Source organism: Camelus ferus, chromosome 25, assembly GCF_009834535.1.
Source record: "Camelus ferus isolate YT-003-E chromosome 25, BCGSAC_Cfer_1.0, whole genome shotgun sequence".
NCBI classification, from domain to species: domain Eukaryota; kingdom Metazoa; phylum Chordata; class Mammalia; order Artiodactyla; family Camelidae; genus Camelus; species Camelus ferus.
In genome coordinates this window covers 24,295,796-24,312,851 of record NC_045720.1, presented here as the reverse complement: position 1 = coordinate 24,312,851, position 17,056 = coordinate 24,295,796, and the positions used below count along the sequence as shown (strand labels likewise).

The 17,056-nt window shown below is 37.5% G+C and overlaps 1 protein-coding gene and 1 non-coding gene across 2 annotated transcripts in view; both read left to right on the top strand.

Annotated features, from left to right (window-relative positions):
* The window catches only part of TRHR (thyrotropin releasing hormone receptor), a 478,797-nt gene that overhangs the window by 31,019 nt on the left and 430,722 nt on the right, over nucleotides 1-17,056 (top strand). The window lies entirely within an intron of this gene.
* LOC116659915 lies at nucleotides 1,102-1,292 on the top strand. The gene has a single exon (XR_004315289.1). It is a non-coding gene; the product is annotated as a U2 spliceosomal RNA (small nuclear RNA).

Genomic DNA, 17,056 nt, shown 5'->3' with positions numbered 1-17,056 from the left:
GCTCCTTCTCTTTTACTTCCACCCACACTTACATGCAGTTACAGTTGCCTGGATCAGTTTGTGTCTATTGGCAATCTTGGACTCGGATGCAATGAGGGTGGCTGGGAATGGTGGGTGGGAAATAACTACATTTGCATTTTTAAAATATCACACTGCCTGCAGTCGATTAGAGAAAGGCCAGATGAATGTAGGAAGATCAGTTAGGAGACTACTGCAGTAATTAAGATGAAAGATGATGATTCTTAGAGTGGACTAGTAGTAATCAAGAGGATGAAGAGTTAATGGGACTTTGTGATAGAATGGATATGACTGGTGAGGTGAGGAAGGTTCAAGTAGAACTCTTAGTTCTGCAAGTTTCACTAAGATGGGGAAACCAAAGTAGAGTCATGTTTTAGGGGACCGATCAATACCTTGTTTTTTGTATATGCTGAATTTGAACATGCTGAGTTTGAGACCTCTAAATGGAAATGTAGGATAGGAGGTTGAAATAAAGATATAAGGCTCAGAGGATCGTCCTGGATGAGAGCTATAAATATGGGGGAGGTGATCATAGTATATGTGGCAATTAAAGCTGTGGAAATGCTTTTCTTTAAAAAGTACAGAGGATGAGAGAGAAAGGTTGTCTGTCTACCACCCATGCTTTTGGAAATCCACATTTGATGGCTGAGTGGATGAAGATTAGCCTGCAAAGGAAATACAGGGGTGACCAGGGATAAAGGAGTAAAGGACTCCTTCAGAAGGACTGATTAACACGTGATAGTAGATAAAGGCTGAACCATGTTCATAGATTTTGTAACATGTAATGAATTAGTGACCTTAGCAAGTTCTCTGTTGATGAAGCGATGAAGATAGACACTGAATTGCAGGGGTTGAGAAGTAAGAAGAGGATGAGAAATTGGAACAGTGTGTAGAAAGAATAAAACCTGTTGAGGAATTTGGTTAGGGTTTTAGAACCTATGAAAAATCACTTAGGCTTTCTCTTTTCTTTTTTCCTGACTATTTAGGAAAAGCAAAATGTTGCCATTTTTAGGGTAAATTTTTTCTTGTACCACAACCAAAAAGAAAAAAAAAAAAAGAAGAAGAAAAGGAAAAAGAGAATCAATCACTTCTCAGCCTTTTGGCTAAGATGATGTGTACTATCTATTCTTATTAATTTTGTATTTGATAACTCTTCTAACCAAGGACAATATCTTAAATGGGTTTTTGGAGCAGGGAGTTGTAATAGGAGCTTCCTGCATCCACTCCACGCATCGACCTGGTGTTGCAGTACCTCTAGGAATGCTGCAACCCCTGGGGGAGTAAGTCAGGGTTTACGAGTAGATGGGGGGCCGGTAGCTTGTGCCCTGCAGCTCATGCTGGTCTTTCTTCTCCCGCTCCTCAGCTTATGTGTAGCCTGTTTTTCTGACTTGTGCTTTTTGGGACCAATGTTCACGATGCGGGAAGAGAGACGAGGAAAAGTGTGTAAACTTACTCATGATGGAGCTTACTGAGCATGCCAGTTTAGCTTGGTGCTTGACTCTCCTAGTCCTGGATTACTACTGCAAGAAAGTGTTAAGACGAGAAAGTCAGGAATATGACTTACACATTTGATTGCTTGTTCTTCTCTTAGTGAAGTGAGGGACTCCTGGTGGAGGATTATGGAAATGGTACAGCACCCTACACGGGGGAGAAGGGGATGAGAGAGATGTAGCAGGTTTTTTTTTTGTTTTGTTTTGTTTTTTTTTTTTTGAAAGAAAGAAAGAAAGGAAGGAAGAAAGAAAGAAAGAAAACCAAATTAAAGCCAAAGGGAAATCTTCATAAGTATTTAAAAGGTAGCCTAATTTTTCCACCTAGAGATGGGGAGCTGGAATGGGAATGTGGAGACTATTCCAGGCCAATACAGAGGAAATGCCTTACTTGAGGAAGGGTGGGGAAGGGGCAGGAGTATAGTAGTGATAATTGTGGGTTCTCTACTTCGGTAAATGAAAATCCAGTGTAGTGAAATTATCTCCAAAATATTCTCATTGACAAGGTTGATTTATTGATGTTACCAAGCCAATAATTAACTTATTTTGTTTTCCTTTGTATTTCTGATGTGATTTTTCTTTTCTTTGGGGGTAATAAACCAATGTCTAGTTTAAAGAATATGGAGGGAGGAAGTAAAGGTAAGGGGAGGAAGATCCTTGTTACAAAGAAGAACAGCATAAACCTTCTCTTTCTTAGCAAAGTAGAGGTAAGTGATTTTGTTTAAGTTAAAGGTTGCATGATTCCACTTCATTAGCTTTTGAGCACCAACTTGGTAGAAAACATTCTGTCAGTGTTTCGAGTACTATTCAACATCTTCCTACCTTTAAGCATTTTTTTAATGCTTTTTTTTAAAACATTTTTATTGATTTATAATCATTTTACTATGTTGTGTCAAATTCCATTGTAGAGCACAATTTTTCAGTTATACATGAACATATATATATTCATTGTCACATTTTTTTCTCTGTGAACTACCATAAGATCTTGTATATATTTCCCTGTGCTATACAGTGTAATCTTGTTTATCTATTCTGCAATTTTGAAATCCCAGTCTCTCTCTTCCCACCCCCTGCCCCCTTGGCAACCACAAGTTTGTATTCTATGTCTGTGAGTCTATTTCTGTTTTGTATTTATGCTTTGTTTTTTGTTTTTTTTTTTAGATTCCACATATGAGCGATCTCATGTGGTATTTTTCTTTCTCTTTCTGGCTTACTTCACTTAGAATGACATTCTCTAGGAGCATCCATGTTGCTGCAAAGGGCATTATGTTGTCGGTTTTTATGGCTGAGTACTATTCCATTGTATAAATAACCACATTTTCTTTATCCAGTCATCTGTTGGTGGACATTTAGGCTGTTTCCATGTCTTGCCTATTGTAAATAGTGCTGCTATGAACATTGGGGTGCAGATGTCATTTTGATGTAGGGTTCATTCTGGATATATGCCCAAGAGCAGGATTCCTGGGTCATATGGTAAGTCTATTCCTAGTCTTCTGAGGAATCTCCATACTGTTTTCCACAGTGGCTGCACCAAACTGCATTCCCACCAGCAGTGAAGGAGGGTTCGCTTTTCTGCACAGCCTCTCCAGCATTTGTCATTTGTGGACTTTTGAATGATAGCCATTCTGACTGGTGTGAGGTGATACCTCATTGTAGTTTTGATTTGCATTTCTCTGATCATTAGTGATATTGAGCATTTTTTCATGTGCCTATTGATCATTTGTATGTCTTCTTTGGAGGATTTCTTGTTAGGTCTTCTGCCCATTTTTGGATTGGGTTGTTTATTTTTTTTCTTATTGAGTCGTATGAGCTGCTTATATATTCTGGAGATCAAGCCTTTGTCGGTTTCATTTGCAAAAATTTTTTCCTATTCCGTAGGTTGTCTTTTTGTTTTACTTATGGTTTCCTTTGCTGTGCAGAAGCTTGTAAGTTTCATTAGGTCCCATTTGTTTATTCTTGCTTTTTTTTCTATTGCTTGAGTAGACTGTTCTAGGAGAACATTTTTGAGATATATGTCATAATGTTTTGCCTATATTTTCCTCTAGGAGGTTTATTGTATCTTGTCTTATGTTTAAGTCTTTGATCCATTTTGTGTTGATTTTTGTGTATGGTGTAAGGGAGTGTTCTAGCTTCATTGCTTTACATGCTGCTGTCCAGTTTTCCCAACACCATTTGCTGAAGAGACTGTCTTTATTCCATTGTACATTCTTGCCTCCTTTGTCGAAGATGAGTTGACCAAAAGTTTGTGGGTTCATTTCTGGGCTCTCTATTCTGTTCCATTGGTCTATATGTCTGTTTTTGTACCAATACCATGCTGTCTTGATGACTGTAGCTCTATAGTATTGTCTGAAGTCTGGGAGAGTTATTCCTCCAGCTTCATCTTTCTCTTCAGTATTGCTTTGGCAATTCTAGGTCTTTGATGGTTCCATATAAATTTTATTATGATTTGTTCTAGTTCTGTGAAATATGTCCTGGGTAATTTGATAGGGATTGCATTAAATCTGTAGATTGCCTTAGGCATTGTGACCATTTTAACAATATTGATTCTTCCAATCCAAGAGCATGGGATATCTTTCCATTTTTTAAAGTCTTCTTTAATTTCCTTCATCAATGGTTTATAGTTTTCTGTGTATAATTCTTTCACCTCCTTGGTTAGATTTATTCCCAGATATTTTATTACTTTGGGTGCTATTTTAAATGGGATTGTTTCTTTACTTTCTTTTTCTGTTGATTCATTGTTAGTGTAAAGAAATGCAACTGATTTTTGAACGTTAATCTTGTAACATGCTACCTTGCTGAATTCTTCGATCAGCTCTAGTAGTTTTTGTGTGGACCTTTTAGGGTTTTCTATATATAGTAACATGTTGTCGGCATATAGTGACACTTTTACCTCTTCTTTTCCAATTTGGATCCCTTTTATTTCTCTCTCTTGCCTGATTGCTGTGGCTAGGACTTCCAAGACTATGTTGAATAGGAGTGGTGTTAGTGGGTATCCTTGTCTTGTCCCAGATTTTAGTGGGAAGCTTTTGAGTTTTTCACCGTTGAGTACTATGCTGGCTATAGGTTTGTCATATATAGCTTTTATTATGTTGAGATATGTTCCCTCTATACCCACTTTGGTGAGAGTTTTTATCATAAATGGTTGTTGAATTTTATCAAATGCTTTTTCTGCATCGATTGAGATGATCATGTGGTTTTTGTCCTTTCTCTTGTTGATGTGATGTATTACATTGATTGATTTGCATATGTTGAGCCACCCTTGTGTCCCTGGGATGAACCCCACTTGGTCATGATGTATAATCTTTTTTATGTGTTGTTGGATTCTATTTGCTAATATTTTGGTGAGGATTTTGGCGTCTATGTTCATCAGTGAAATTGGCGTATAATTCTCTTTTTCGTAGTGTCTTTGCCTGGTTTTGGTATCAAGGTGATGGTGGCTTCATAGAATGAGTTTGGGAGTATTCCCTCCTTTTCAGTCTTCCGGAAGAGTTTGAGAAGGACTGGTATGAGTTCTTCTTTGTATGTTTGGTAGAATTCCCCGGTGAAGCCGTCTGGTCCTGGACTTTTATTTGTAGGGAGGTTTTTTTATTGCTAATTCGATTTCATTTCTAGTGATCGGTTTGTTCAAATGGTCAGTTTCTTCTTGATTCAGTCTTGGTGGACAGTATGTTTCCAGAAACTTGTCCATCTCCTCTAGGTTATCCAGTTTGGTTCCATATAGTTTTTCATAATATTCTCATATGATATTCTGTATTTCTATTTAATTTGTTGTAATTTTTCCATTTTCCTTTCTTATTTTGCTAATTTGTGCTCTCTCTTTTTTCTTCTTTGTGAGTTTGGCCAGAGGTTTGTCGATTTTCTTTTCTTTTTCAAAAAACCAGCTTTTGGTTTGATTGATTTTTTTTATGGTTTTTTAATCTCTATTTTATATATTTCCTCCCTAATCTTTATAATTTCCTTCCTTCTGCTGCCTTTTGAGGTTTTTTTGTTCTTCTTTTTCTAGTTCTTTTAGTTGGTGGGTAAATTGTTTTTGAGATTGTTCTTTTTTGAGGAAGGCCTGTATCACTATAAACTTCCCTCTTAGCACTGCCTTTGCTGTGTCCCATAAATTTTGTGTGGTTGTGCTTTCATTTTCATTTGTCTCAAGGTATTTTTTAATTTCAGCTTTGATTTCCTCATTGACCCATTGGTTTTTTAATAGCATATTGTTTAATCTCCATGCTTTCCTTTTTTTCTCCTTTGTTTCTGTGTTGTTGATTTCTAGTTTCATGGCATTGTGTTCAGTAAAGATGCTTGAGATAATTTCTATCTTCTTAAAATTGCTGAAGTTTCTTTTGTGCCCAAGTACATGATCAATCCTAGAAAACATTCCATGTGCACTTGAAAAGAATGTATATCCTATTTTTGGGGAGTGTAATGCTCTGAAAATATCCACCAAATCTAATTTTTCTATTGTATTGTTTCTCTGTTGCTTTATTTATTTTCTGTCTGGAAGATCTGTCTAATGATGTTAATGTAGTGTTAAAATCTCCAACTATGATTGTATTCCCATCAATATCCCCCTTTATATCTGTTAGTAATTGCTTTATGTATTTAGGTGCTCCTATATTGGGTGCATATATATTAACGAGTGTAATATCCTCATCTTGTAGTACTCCTTTAATCATTATAAAATGTCCTTCTTTATCTTTCTTTATGGCCTTTGTTTTAAATTCTATTTTGTCTGAAATCAGTACTGCTACACCTGCTTTTTTGGCTTTTCCATTTGAATGGAATATCCTTTTCCACGCTTTCACTCTCTGTATGTGTCCTTCTCCCTAAAGTGGGTCTCTTGTATGCAGCATATTGAAGGTTCTTGCTTTATTATCCAGTCTGCCACTCTATGTCTTTTGACTGGAGCCTTTAGTCCATTAACATTTACAGTAATTAATGATAGATGTGTGTTTATTGCCATTTTGAACTTACCTTTGCAGTTGAATTGGTATATCCTCTTTGTTCCTTTCTTATTCCTTTTGTGGTTTGGTAATTTTCCTTTGTATTATCATGGATTTTATTTAGTTTTTGTGACTCCCCTGTAAGTTTTTGGCTTGTGGTTATGCTTTTTTGTAAGTGTATTAGCCCATTAGTATAACTGTTTTTATTAAATTGATAGTAACATGATCTCAATCCCATCCTACTGAGAACAAAAAATTTTAAAAAGAAAGAAAAAATATTCTGTATTTTCCTGCCTCCCTCTCCCACTCTCAATGATTTAGATGTCTTCTTTTACAGTTTTGTGTTTATTTTATTTGTAATTTATGAGTTATCACCTTTCCAGTTGTGAGTTTCTCATTTCTGTAGCATCCTGCTGCTTTTCTATTTAGAGTAGACCTTTTAATATTTCTTTTAACATGGGTTTAGTGTTGCTAAAGTCTTGTAGTTTTTTTCTTGTCTGTGAAAATCTTTATGTCTCCTTCTATCCTCAAGGATAGCCTTGCTGGATAAAGGATCCTAGGCTGCATCTTTTTTTCATTCAGGGCTTTGAATATATCTTGCCACTCCCTTCTGGCCTGTAGTGTTTGTGTAGAGAAATCAGCTGAGAGCCTTATGGGGGTTCCCTTGTAACCCACTCTTTGCTTTTCTCTTGCTGTCTTTAGGATCATTTCTTTATCCTTGACTCTGGCCATCTTGATTATGATATGTCTTGGTGTGGGTCTGTTTGGGTTCTTCCTGTTTGGGACCCTCTGAGCTTCCTGCACTTGGATATCTGATTCCTTCTTTAAGTTTGGGAGGTTTTCAGTCATGATTTCTTCTAATACCTTTTCAATCCCCTTTTTTTTTCTTCCCCTTCTGGGACCCCTATTATGCAAAGATTGGCATGCTTTATATTATCCCATAGGTCCCTTATGCTATTTTCATTTGTTTTTGTTTGTTTATCTTGTAGCTGTTCCGATTGGGTGCTTTCTATTGTCCTGTCTTCTAGGTCACTTATTCGTTCCTCTACATTATCTAGTCTGCTTTGCACAGCCTTTAGATCATTTATCATCTCAGCCAATGAGTTTACCATTCTACTTGTCTCTTCTTTATAGCTTCAATTTCATTTTTGACATATTTTATATCTCTACACAGTATCTCTTTTAGTTCCTTCAGTACTTTGATCACTCCTTTTTTGAAATCTTGATCTAGTAGGCTATCGATGTCTATTTTATTGATCGTTCTTTCAGGGGATTTCTCTTGTTATTTTAATTGGGAATGGTTTCTCTGCTTCTTCATCTTGCTCATACCTCTCTGGCACTGTGGTTTATGGAGTATCAGTTATCTATTGTGGTCCTTAAGGAGTTTATCTATCTAATGCCTATGTAGGAATAAAACTTAAAAAAAAGAGAGAGAGTGAGAGAAAGAATTTTAAAAGAAGGGAGAAAAAAAAGTTTGAAAACAGAGTGTAATGAATAATAGAAGAGCAAGTTGAAGCAGAATAGCAATCGGGTTGAGACGTCCTTTAAAAACCTTCAAAAAAGGAGAAAAGAGGAAAAAATGTATTTGAAATCTGTGTATAATCAATAACAGGACAGCAAAACTAAGAGAAATAAAAATGAAATGATGTGGATTTTAAAAAATAATAATAAAAATATTTTTTAAAAATTTAAAAGGGACTAAAACTGGGGGTGTATATAATTGTTTAAGAAGTAAAAATTAAAAGGATAATAGAAAATAGAACAGATAAAAACAGATTTAAAAAAAGAAAAAGGGGGAGCGGTGTTCTCCTGGAGACTGTGTGCTTTTAATGCGAAGTCTTTCTGTCTTTGTCCTGTTTTGGAAGCTCAGCTTGCTGTTTCCAGAGGCCCTCTGTTGGCGCCCTCGTCTGTGCTGCTCCCAGTGCCTGTTGGCAAGCAGATCGTGCCCCCTCCAAACACTGGGTCAGGTGCAGCTCTCCTTTGCTGTAGGCGGGCGGGTCACTGCCACTCCTGATGCCACAGTCAGATGTTGCAGACTGGCCGGGTAGGAGAGTGGGTCGCGCCCCCTCCCAGCACCGCGGTCAGGGGCTGCATTCCGGCCCGCAAGGTGGGGGGCTGCCCGCCCTTTCCAGCGCAGGTCGCTCTGCTGCTCTGTGCCGCTGCGCGCTCCGCCTCAGGTCGGTGCTACGCAGGCGGGCTCGGGGAAGACCGAGGAACAGCCCTGCCCCTGTTCCGGCCAAAACCCAGCTCCTTGTTTGTCTTGGCGGATCAAGTTCTCTGAGGGATCAGGATGGAAGGATCCTATCTGCCTCATGGTAGACAAGTCTCCCTCTGGCCTTTGAGGCCACTAAGCCCTTAGGTGCTGATTCAGGTTTCGCCCCGCACCCCGCCTGGGTGCTAAGCTCAGGAGGATATGGAGGCTGTGCCTGAGCCCCGCCTCTCTTCACCAGAAAACTTCCAGTGGGTTTTCAGAGATTGGGTTATGCACCCTTCCCCCCAGGGCACATCAGCCATGCTGTTTTATGGAGGGCCCAGGTTGTTCTGCCCTGTGCACCCACAGCCACGGCGCGCAGCCTCCTGCAGTCCCCCAGGGCTGCCTCAGTGCAGCTGTCCCCGTCCTCTGCCTGGCTTGGGCAGCCTGGCCCTGCCCCCAGCTGCCGGCCTGCGTTTCGGGCTGGGTGTCGGGGGGACCCTCTGTGCCCGTTTAACGTTCTGTCAGTCAAGGGCTGCTCTATACAGATCTGAGCCTCGGAGGCTCCCCCTCCGACCCGCTGGCCTCTCAGTTGGAGAGGGGAGACCCAGCGAATGTGCGCCAGTCCTCCTTTGCCGCTCCCTCTCTACGGGACCGGTCCCGCACTGTTTTGCCTTTTCTTCTTTCTTTTTTCCTTTTCTCCTACCGGATTTTCGGCGTCACTATCTTTTGAAAAGGACGATGTTCTGTCGGAGTTCCGCAGGTGCTCTGGTTGGCTGAGTGGGTCTATGGATGTGAGTCTTGGTATGTTTGTGGGAAAGGGTGAGCTACGAGTGTCCTTCTACTCCACCATCTTGGCCTCCTCACTCCGTTTTTGTTTTTTTTTTTTAATAATTCATGTTATTTTTTATTGACATATAGTTGATTTACAACATTGTGTTAGTTTCATGTGTAAAACATAGTGATTTGATTTTTTGTAGATTATATTCCATTATAGGTAGTTACAAAATATTGGGTATAATTTCCTGTGCTATATAGTAAATCCTTGTTGCGTATCTACTTTATGTATGGTTGTTTGTATCTCTTAATCCCATATTCCTAATTTGTCCTTCCCACCCTCCCTTCCCTTTGGTAACCATAAGTTTGTTTTCTATATCTGTGAATCTTTCTATTTTGTGTATGGATTCATTTGTGTTATTTTTACATTCCACATATCAGTGATCTCATATAGTATTCGTCTTTCTCTGTCTGACTTATTTCACTAAGCATTATATTCTCTAGGTTCATCCATGTTGCTGCAAATGGCATTAGTTCATTCTTTTTTGTGGCTGAGTAATACTCCAGTGTGTGTGTGTGTGTGTGTGTGTGTGTGTGTGTGTGTGTTGTGTGTGTGTGTATACCACATATTCTTTATCCATTCATCTATTGTTGTACATTTAGGTTGCTTCCATGTCTTGGCTACTGTAAATAGTGGTGCTCTGAACATTAGTGTGCATAACCTTTCCAAATCTTTTCTGGATATATACCCAAGAGTGGAATTGCTGGATCATATGGTAGTTCTATTTTTAGGATTTTAAGGAAACCTCCATAGTGGCTGCACCAATTTACATTCTCATCAACAGTGTACAAGCATTCCCTTTCTCCACATCCTCTCCATCATTTATAATTTGTAAACTTTTAATGATAACTGTTTTGATTGGTGTAAGATGATACCTCATTGATTTGCATTTCTCTAATAATTAGCCATGTCGAGCATCTTTTCATATGCCTGTTAGCCATCAGTGTGTTTCTTCTTTGGAGAAATGTCTATTTAGGTCTTCTTCCCAGTTTTTGAATGGATTGTTTGTTTTTTTCATACTAAGTTGTATGAGCTATTGTATATTTTGGATATTAACCCCCCATTGGTTGCATTGTTTGCAGATATTTTCTCTCATTCTGTAGGCCTCTTTCTTTTCTGATGAACTTGAATTGTTGTTTTCCTATAAATAATTTGTCATTTACTCTGGTTACTTTTCAAAATTTTTGTCTTAATTTTCAGCAGTTTGATTATGACATTTCTAAGCATGGATTTCTTTAATTTTCTCCTGTTTGGGGTTCACTGGGCTACTTGAATCTGTAGGCTTATGTATTTTACCATATTTTAGAAGTTTTAAGCCATTAGATCTTCAAAAATTTTTTTGAGTACTGGGCTTTCTCTTCTTCTGGAACTCGAGTGACAAAACTATTAGGTCTTTAGACATGTTACTATAAACACTTGAGGCTTTGTTACTTTTTTCCCAATTTGTATTTCATTTAGGAAAATATCTATGAATATATCTTCAAGTGCACTCAGTCTTTTCTTGGTCATCTCCAATCTGCTATTGAGCCTTCACAGTAAGTTTTTAACTTTGGTTATTGTTTTTGCTGTTCTAAGATTTCCATTTAGTTCTTCTTTATACTGATATATATATCTTCTGTTTTTGCTGAGATTTTAAATCTCTTTTCTTCATTTTAAATCTCTTAATTTCTAGTGTGTTCTCCATTTCTTGTTGGAGTATTTTTATAATAGCTTATCTAAAATCTTTATTACATAATTCCAATATCTGTGTAATTTCAGTGTTGGTGTCTATTGATTGTCTTTTTCCATGCAAGTTGAGATTTTTCTTGTGCTTTATATGTCAAATAATTTTAGATTGTGTCCTGGGTATTTTGAATGTTATGAGACTCTTGGTCTTATCTGAATCCTATGGAGAATGTTGATATTTTTGTGTTAGTAAGTAATTGACCCAATTAATGTAGATCACAACTTGCATCTAGTCTTCTGTCTTTTGTGGTTTGAATGTCAGTTCCATTTTCAAAGCCTTTACTATTCTTATATGTCCCTTGTACACACTATTCAATGTCCAGTCTGGGTCTTACCTTTTAGTTCAGTTCTCACAGTCTTTGTTATGCTGTTTAAGATCTGATCCATTCATGTGGAACTTGGGGTATGAGCCTAGGAGTTCAAAAAAATTTTTATAGTGTTACTTCCCAGGATCCTTCCTGTCTCCAGAACTTTCCAGTTTCCTGATGTTTCCATTGTTGTTTTTTTGGTTTTTTTTTTTTTTTTTTGGCTAGAAAGCTAGAACTTTATATAACCTGCTTTGCTGCCCTGCTGACGTCTTATTACTGTAGCTACATCTGGGGCCCAGTAATTGTAGGAGAGATAAAGAAAAGAGCAATGAGGTTTTGTCTCTCCCTCTCTGGGTTTGACTTTCTTTACTCCCTGAGTCTAAAACACCTTCTCTCTTTAGCATGACAAAGTTTTAAGTTTTTTGTTTTGTTTTGTTTTGTTTTGGAATGAGTTTGAAAGAGGAAGTCATTTTCCTAAAAGCTAGAACATTTCTCATTTGAATCAAAGCCTGTACTGGATCTTGTACAAAGCATAGGAACCAAATTGTGGGTACAGTAATCTTGGATAAGTACCATGTACTGAGGGAATTCCTTGTAGGCTAAGAGATCTGAAATTAACTGTAAGATGAGGGTTTAGGAAGCAGGAAGTGCAAAGAGAAGGCTATGAAAGAGAAATGGTTAGTGCATCTAATAGGTACTGGGTCTGCCGTGCTAGTCTAATGTTGAAGTTGAAACTGTACCATCAGCATTACTGAACAGAAGTATGTTCATGTATTTTTGAGTTCTGTTAGGTCTTTTGAGGTTAGAAATTCCAAGTTCTTTAGTAGTTTCCCTTTTAAAGGCCTTATGTCTATTCAAAACCACATTTCTGTCTACAGTGGGTTAATAATTCAAAGATTGTATTTTGATGTTCCTGGGAGGTCTGTGGGACTTAAAGTAAATTAAAGCCAGGACTTGTATACTCTTACCACCTTTCCAAGGTAGGAACACAAAGGAATCCTGTTCAGGGACATGTAAATCCTTTAAAGATCTAGTTTTATGAGAGTGAAGCATTTAATAAATATTGCCCATTTTTCTACTCTGTACTGGATGAACTGGATACTTAAAACCATGTTACTAGTTACCAGAATAAAAATAAAATGATTTTCAAAGCCTTCTAAGCAGCGCATAAAAATGATGTCATTGAAATCTGAAAACTCTCTTTAACAGTTTATGTTTATACAGTGATGTCCTGCTGATGCCTGATGTAAGAAAAAACAAAAAACCTCTTAGAGAAAATTAGCTACTTGAACCTGGGCTGCCAAATGCATTTAGTAAGTCTTACAATTTTGGCAGAATATCACATCATCTAAACGGAGGAGATAAACTTGAGGTGTAAGGGATATGAAATACAGTTTGCATTCTTGACTCTCCAGACAGTAGATTTTGGAAGGGGATAAGATAAGTTAAAACTTCTGAGAAAAAAGGTAAACGAATTCTGAAGCTGCCAGTGACATATCCTGGCTGGGCTAGAATCAAGGCATTTTTATTTGTTTAGGCAACCTAGAAGCTATTGACATAGGGCTCTTTTATTTTACCTTTTAAAATGTAACTTCCACATGTTATTATATCAAGAATTTTCCTTATGGGGAACCTGAAGTTTGGTATACACTCAAAATGGCTCGTCTTTTTAGCAATGAGGGAAAAAGTAACTTGAGCATGAATAACATGAAAATTAATAATGTTTAGCTAAAGAATGAAGAATTATAAGCAAGATACATCTTAATTCCTCTACTTCTTTATAATCAGTGTGCATGATAAGCAGTGTACATGAGAGGCAAAATACTCTTGAGCATCTCTGAGGATGAAAAAGTAATTTGTTATGTGAAAAGTACCAGAAATGCTTGTAGCCAATCTAGTTTTTGATAGCTAGTTGGTGGGGGAGGAGAGGGGAAGACATTGTTCTATTATCACTGACTGTAATAATTTATGATATTTATTTAGTTTGTGCCAAATTTGTTGAATTTTGCCTAGAAATATCTTTAGGGGAAGTATTGTGTTACTGACCAAGAGCTTGGGCCCTGCTGTCTGACTCTCTTGGTGCCAATCCTGGCTTCACTATTCCACTAACTTTGTGACTTTAGGCCTGTTGTATATTATCTCCTAATCCTCATTTACCCTGTCAGAAAATAGGATTAATAGAGTCTACTTCATAGGGTTGTTGTGAGCATTAAATCATCTCATATAAAATGCTTAGCATAAGTATTAGCATAAGCATTTAGTAAACACCCCATAAATGTTAGCTATTACAATGACATTGAGATTTTATAGAACAAATCAAGTAACTCAGTGAAAGCTCTTTCCGTGAAAAATGTCCTGTGAAAGAATTCTACCTTGGATATATTATTCAGTCCAGCAAGTTTAGGATTGCTGGTCTTCATTTTTCAAAATCTTGCATATAACAAATAGATTTTTACTATAATTTTAAAAATTAAATTATATTTATAAAACTGTTTTATTCAAACATTTACAGAAACTGGGAAATCTGACCATGGACCCACATGTTTCTTAAGAATTCAGTTTGAAAACCTGAATTATGTTGAACTTTTTTCCCTTTAGTAAAGATTCATATACAAAATTTAGTACCAATCCATTTAGCTGCCAACTCCAGAATCAGAATGTTTATCTCACTCTACTGAGATTATTGTTCCTTCAGATGGAAGACGTGAAATAAAAATAGCTTTTTACTAATTTTCAATCTTTTTAATTAACTTTCTATTTGTGCCGTTGAATCTGGCAATCTGTATTTCAGCTATATTTTTGTTATGTACACCAAGATAGCAGGGCAGAATGAGAAGTTTAAACAAGAGTTCCATGTTTAAGTGTGAAAGGATAGCGCTTGGGCTCAATCACCAAGAAAGGATTGAGCTTGGGCTTCTCTGACCAACTCCTAGGGCAAAGGAAAGATAGGTTGATGCTTTATATTCCCACAATTCTTGGTAATAATAGTGCTTAATACATACTTTCTGAATAATTGAATTCAGTTCAGTTTTCCCTGTATTTACTTTCTTCTCCTGTCACCAAGAAGAAAGACCCTTTTCCTGTCTATCCTTCAAGGTTCAGCTCAGTTCCTATCTCCTTTCTTGAAAATTTTGCCACAGTGTTGCTCAATCTCTTTATAGTATCCATGGCCTCTTCTTACACAAAGCGTGGGCGGTATCCTTTGTAGTGGTTTCATAGACATTCTTATCACTCCAACTAGGTGAAGGCATTCATTGTATTCCTAATTTTCTTTTCCCCTGTCCCCACAGTGCTGAATATGGCTCTAAGTATTTGTTTATTCATTATACTTGAGTGATTCAAATGTTTGACCCAAAACCTATGATTCTGTACATGCTTTGTAAATTATTTTTGAGATTCAGAGCTGATATTTCTGTGAACTTGTAGATGAGATACTTAGAATATAAATATGCAGTTTTTTATTACATCAAACTTATGCTTATGGAAGCATAGCTCAAGGCTCCATGCTTGAGCCTTGAAATCTGGGGTTTGTGTATCTCTAGCTGTTACTAGGGTATTATTTTCATCTTGGAATGAGCAGCAGAAATGCTACTTTACTTCATTAACTCTGGGACATAGAGGGCTTAGTTTGTGTTTACTAAAAAGGTTTTTCATGTCAGTTGGAGGAACATGAGAGTTTCTCTGGACTCTGTTTTTCATAATTACTAAATTATCTGCCTCCTTCCTCTGTTCTATGAGAATCACAAACTATTGTTTAACTCATTGGAACTCAGTGTAAATTTGAATAGTTTTCGTCTCATAGCCATCTGCAATTCAGTGCATGTAGTAGTTGAATGGTGAGAACTGCTTTCTCAAGATGGAATAAGAAAGAGGCATGGATGAGGCCAAGAAGACCACCCCACAATCTCCAAAAGGAGATTTTTTAGCAATGAAGACAGAGTGTCCTGAGGTTTGATCCATATGCGAAAAACCCAGATTTTCTGGAATAGTCCCTCCTAAGTGTCTGGCCCTGCACAAACTGTAGTGCTCCTACACAAATGTATCATGGAAGGGAGCATGGGCTGGAACATTCTGTTTGGACTTCACCCAGCGGGTTGTTCCTGTTACCCATCCCACAGATTATCTGCTCTCTGTTAGTTTCCTCATTTACAAGTCCTACAAAAAACACTGATTTTGTGTGGATGACTGGAAAAGTAGGCAGAAGACATAAACAAAGTAGGACAAATGGCAAAGCTTTTACATTTCCACAAACCCATGAAATGTTGGTTTCTAAAGAGAACTCAGAGCAGGAATATTTCCAAAAGTCCTGTTATATACATGTGAACAGCTGTTTTGGACATTCTCTATAAAAGAAATCCCCACTGTTGCTTGGTCTCTGCAAGTGTAAAGCAGACTGTTCAGGTTGCTTTGAATGTGAAAGAAAAATTGTAATCAGGTTTGCCATGCCAAGAGTCAAGGTCTGAATTTTGCAAGATTTTATTCCCAAACATCACAAGTGTATTTCTACCCTTCTAAAATAATCTCATTTAATTCTGATAAGACTCCCTAGGATATAGTTTTTACCAATATCATCTCTGTTCAAGGCACTTGTTTGATTTCTGTCTAGAGAATAAGCACCACAAAAAAAAAAAAAAAATCTTGTTCTGTGGCAAAATCCTGCAGTTTTCCTTTGTGCCAGGAAACTCACTAGGGTTCCGAATTCTAAAGTTATTTGGAGTCTCATACTTCTTAGAGGTAACATAATACACTGCTAGAAGTGATCCAGCTGCAATGCATTCCAAACAGCCCTCCCCACAAACTGATTATATCATCTCTGTATAAGCATGTACATTTATTAGAAACTTATAGGACAATGCTGAAGAACAGACCCCTGCATAGTCTTTTCACAAAAAACACTCTAATAAGTTTCCATTGCCTATCACTTCTCAGTAACCAAGGGAAGTGTAAAAGGGAAAAATCAAACTGTTACCCACTTGCTAAGACTCTGAAAGGATTTGCAAGATTTCAGTAGGGTAGGGAAGCACCCACCTCTTTTCCCCATTTTCCTTTATTAGTATAGAAATATTGCCTGAGGACATATCAAAAACATTTTGATCCTTTTTTCTTCTCTCTTGTCTCTCTCTCAAGCAATTAACAACAATACAAACTCAACCCTAAATCCACAATCATCAAAAAGATCCCCTCCCATAATATGCTTCCTGTAAGACACAAAACAGAAACCTCTCCACCCAAACAAGAGGTATGGAGCTATAAAGGTTAATGTCTAGTCATCAATAATTCATTCCTACATTAACCTATTTCAGATATCCTGCAGTTTGATTCCAGTTTCTTTTGTTTTATCATAGATAGGGAGAAGAGTAACCACACACTGGAATAATTACTTTGCAACTATGAGTGCAGAAAATTCACTCTTTGGTCAACTGTACAGGAACAGGCTGGGACTGTGTCCTGGTTTGAAGTCCATGACTCTGCAAAGGGCAAACTCCTGAGAAGTAGGGAATTGGTCTCATCGAGGCCTTCATGGAAGGTCTCAAGATCTGGATAGTTCAATAGGT